We start from the raw sequence: 5345 nt of genomic DNA on the forward strand, positions 1-5345 counted from the left end.
GTATAGATATGTATAGGGCCATGTAACTACATTTTATTAATGAAATATTTTCTTGCTTTTCAAAAAAAAAATTTTGTAAAATATATAATTTTTAAGGGCTTAAATGAATTATTAGAGTAGTAATAAGGATTCTTTTTTGTAAGATATTACTGTAATTATTAATGGGGCTACTTATGAATTATTAATCATCTTCCGCTTTAATATATGTACAAACCCTCGCCATTTTTATTCCACAAGTATTTCTTGGATATCCTTGGCTATTATATAAAAAAACAACACAAAAAGTTCCCTAAAAATCCTCCTTATTTGATGCCCCTAATACATACGGTCGCACGCCCCGCACGGTAGCAAGCCCGGCCCTGATGACATGTTAAGATCATGACCTTTCAATGTGGAGGTCAAGGGTTCGATTTTATGCAACCGCAAATTTATTCTCCCTCATAGCCAAGATAATTGTAAATGTAAACCCAAAACGTTAAACGTAAACATAAAATGTAAAAGTAAATCGTAATCGTATAATGTAAAACGTAAATCGTAAATGGTAAAGCGTTTGACATAAAAGATGAGAAATATAGAATATTTCCAAATCTTTCACAAATAGAAAGAATTTTGATCAATTTGCGCAATTCACCCGGTTACGGGTCCTGTCGTTCGGGAGGCTCGTCACCCAACAGTTTTACTTGCTAGTGAGGACTCAACTTGATTGTCGCTAGGTATGTTTTTTCTACGAACCTAAAAAAAATTGAAATCCTTTCCTCACAAGATTCAAGAATTCAAAATTTTAAAGCATTTGAAATCACCACCTAACTCCTCCTGTCTCTTTCTACTGCCTTTTACTATAACGAAACCGCTTCCAGATCTGAGTTTAGACTACATTGCTCTGTTATAATACTAGTTCAATTGGCTAAAGTCAACTTGACTTTTCCCGAATTTGATGTATATGTGAGATTTGATCGATTAATTGTTCATCTGTTATGCGGCGAGTTGGTTGCTGAATGTTGGTAGGTAGTTAAGTAGGCTCTACTCATAGTTGAGTGTTATCAGGATTGATGTATATGTGAGATTTGGTCGATTAATTGTTCATCTGCTGATGATTTTGGGTTTTTTTTACTCCGTATAATGATATTGTTTACCTTTTTATCTTGAAAAGGTTTAGTATGCTTTTTATTGTTATAGATGATAGATGATATGATATGATGTGAGGCCTATTGTTAGTTGATATTTCTTGTATCTACAAGGTTTACCGTTATGCTTTATTTTTTTTTATATAAATTGCTGAAAGTACTCAGTTTAAGTAGTTGTAGCATTTTGGGAATTGCTGATGAAATTATCTTGTATTCTGATATACACATTCAATTTGTAATAATGTTGATTGAAATTGAAATTTGATAAGATTCACTTATAGCAAGTTTTTATTTTTATTTTTCATTTTTTTTATTATTATTTTTTTGTATGTTTGTGTAGGTATGCATGCATCTTTGTTTGTTTGTATGTGTGATGACCCGGAAATTTCGACTAAATTTAAACTTAATCTTAAATGATTAATGATTTCGACACGATAAGTAAAGTCTGTAAAACCGAATCTCAAAAATTTTAAACTATTCAAATACCCTTCAGTTGTTCTCAACGATTCGCGAACCATTATATGTAAATAGATACATATATATACTATAACTTGAAAACGTAACAAAGTTTTAATTGCATGTTACCGTACATTAAACTTATTGGTTAATATATCTATTTGAATATATATGATTTTAAGTTATTTAGTAAACGATAGTAACATTCGATTATTGATTCGATTGATATTTAGATAAGTTAACTAAAACGTTTAAGATGAACAAGTAAAACACTAATTTGCTACAGTATTTTCAAATTGCTACAGTACCCAAAATGCTACAGTGTTTTCGAAAATCACTATTTGCTACAGTGAAATTTACTTTGTTACAGTGAATTGCTACAGTAAAAATTGACTTTGCTACAGTAACTTTGCTACAGTAAAACACTATTTTAAAAATGTATTTTAACAAATAGTGAGACGATGATTTATAGAAGTAAATGACCAAAACACTCTAAAGTTTAAGATATACTTTAAGTGGTATAGTTTATGGATAACTTAAGGCTATATTTTGACAAAGGTACGTGACACGAAACGTAAAATGCAAGTTTTCTAAAGGTACGAAAGGACATTCGAAAAACCGGAACCGGGACATAAGTCAAGTGATGACGTACGACTTATCGGAACAAAAATTACAAATCAACTATGCACGGGAATAAAATATAATATATAATTAATTAATTTAAATTATATATTATATATATATTATTTAATTATGTCGACAAGCATTAGGACAAAATTATGTGAGCTGGAAAAATGGGCCATGCGATCGCATGGCCAATGGCCTTCAGAACCATGCGATCGCATGGGGTCTGGGGACAGGCCACACCTATAAAAACTCGATCATTCTGCTTCTGTTTTAACATATATTACTCCGTATTTATTATTATTATTATTATTATTATTATTATTATTATTATTATTATTATTATTATTATTATTATTATTATTAATAAGATTATTATTAATCTTACTATTTTTATTATTAGTGTTATTATTTTTGCGATACAAAAATAATAATGTACATAAAATATTACGACGGAGTGCTGTCCAAGTAATTTTCAAAACGAGTTTCTGAGCGAGCTAGAGCTAAGGAAAATATGGGTTATTACCAAGGAGGTTATGGGTAATGTTCGGGGGTATTTTTGTGAATCAAACCTCGTGTTTATCATCTCTGATGCGTCTACGTGCTTTCCTGCAATATTGTATATCAATATAAAACAGTGAGTTCATTGATCCCTTTTTATACATATTTTTGAGCTGAGAATACATGCGCTGTTTTATAAAATGAATACAAAAACTAAAACGGATTTGAGTGAGTTTCATAAGATCCCTTTTACTGTCTACATTTTTGGGCTGAGAATACATGCAAATGCTTTATTAACCGATATACAATATTTATATGCGTGAGTTTCATTTGCTCCCTTTTTAAATGCTTTTGCAATCTATATTTTTGGGCTGAGAATACATGCACTTTATTTTAAAAGCAATGGATACAAGTACATACTAAATTCTACACTGAGTTTGAACCAAAAATCCCTTAGCTTTGGTAACTAGTAACTGCCAGTTATAAGAACTGGTGGGCGCGAGTAGTAGTATATGGATCCATAGGGCTTGATATCCCCGTCCGAGCTAGAGCGCTAGCCTTTTAACGGACGTATGCTATTTGAGAAGCGTACACGTTGGTTTGCGTGTATTATTAAGATGATTATACAAAGGGTACAAATTATATATACGTTAAGTTTAGTTACCAGGGTGCTCAATTTTGTAGAATCGATTGATAAACGTTTCGGATGAAACAACTGAAATCTTGTGATCCACCTTTTATGTAAAACCTATTGATAAACGTTTCGGATGAAACAACTGAAATCTTGTGATCCACCTTTTATGTAAAACCTATTGATAAACGTTTTGAATAAAACAACTGAACTTTTGTAATCCACATTGATATACGGATTATGTGTAATATTAAAACTATGAACTCACCAACCTTTGTGTTGACACTTGAAGCATGTTTATTCTCAGGATTCTAGAAGTCTTCCGCTGTTTGCTTATACGTGATACAAGATATGTGCTTGGAGTCATACATGCTATATACAAGAAACTTGCATTCACCAAACCATTACCATGTATCTTATTTTGACTGTATTGTCAACAGATATATTATTGTAAATCATTTAAATGGTGATTGTCTATATGTAGGAATCATCAGATGTTAAAAACCTGGAATTTATATATTCATTTATGAAATACCTTTTCAAACAAATACAATGTTACAAAATGTATCACATAGAGGTCAAATACCTCGCAATGAAATCAATGAATGACGTGTTCGTCCATATGGATTTGGAGCGATCGTCACAGTATGTATGTATGAATGTACGTTTATGGATGTATGTTATGGAGGTACGTTTTTGCATGTATGTATGCTTATGTAGGTACGTTTGTATGTAGGTATGGATGTATGTAGGTATGGATGTATGTATTATGTACGTATGTAGGTTTGTATGCTTATGTAGGTATGTATGTATGGTTGCATGTATGTATGGATATATGTATGTATGTACGTAGGTAAGTTTCATGTATGTATGTTGATATGCTTATGTACGGATGTATATAGGTATGTATATATGTGTATTTATTTATGTGCGTGTGGGTGTTTTGGGAATGTTGTGTGGTGTGTTTTTTGGGTGTGTTTGTGTGTGTGTGTGTGTGTGTGTGTATGTAGGTGGGTACGTGTGGGTGTGGGGGGTGGGTGGGGGTGGGGTGTGTGTGTGAGTGCGCCTCGCATCGTTCGGTGCATCTTGGGACCATTATGACGAAGAACGACCTTCTTTGCTTTTGACGTTGGTTGGTTTTTTTAGTTGTGTGGCTTCGGGGATGTCTACCGTAAAGGTGCATGAGTGGTGTTTGGTTTGTTAAGGGTGGTTGGCTCTTTGCTTGCGCAACAACTTCCACCTGGCATGTCTCTCGAGTTATGTTTACAAGGTCTTTTGACTCTATTATTCGAGGCAACAACAAGCGTTGAGGGCGTCTTGACTGCCGCTTAGAGCCTAAATTAATTTTCAGACATATTTAAATACCCATGGAAATTTGATTTCTACCATTCCCATGGCGTATCATTTTTATTTTATTTATTTTATTTATGCATGTTTTTTCTTTTTTAGGCCGGAGGTCCTCACGGAAGCAATCTCTCTACTCTGAGGTAGGGAGAGGAATGACTTTCACTTCATGTGAGTAGAGAATTTTTTCTCGACTCGTGGATAGAGGAAGGATTGTCTACATCTCACATCCTCCATACCTCGCATATGCGGGATTGGGTATTGTTGATGTTGTTGTTGTAATCGCTAATTCTCAATCATCATCGTGCGAATCTGTAACAAATAACTGTACGAATCCTTTATTTGCCTGCTATCCGAATTAAATTCAAGTATCATCATCCTTCAACCGTCACCGTGTGATCACCATAACATGTAGCCGTCTTCAAATCGATTTTAATTTTGAACATCAAATTAAGTTGTAAAATCGATTGAATCATCCTTCTATGGCAGCGATTAGACCATTCATGAACATCTTCAAGTAAAACATCACGAAATCAAAGATTCAGGCATGAACTGTACGAACTCCATGATGAAATTGAATATGACAACTCATTTTCTCTCCCACCCAAACCCTCCCATCCCAACATCTACATTCACGCCGGCAACACTGAAACGTTTTCGGCAAC

The sequence above is a fragment of the Rutidosis leptorrhynchoides genome, chromosome 1, assembly GCF_046630445.1.
Source record: "Rutidosis leptorrhynchoides isolate AG116_Rl617_1_P2 chromosome 1, CSIRO_AGI_Rlap_v1, whole genome shotgun sequence".
In the NCBI taxonomy this organism is placed as follows: domain Eukaryota; kingdom Viridiplantae; phylum Streptophyta; class Magnoliopsida; order Asterales; family Asteraceae; genus Rutidosis; species Rutidosis leptorrhynchoides.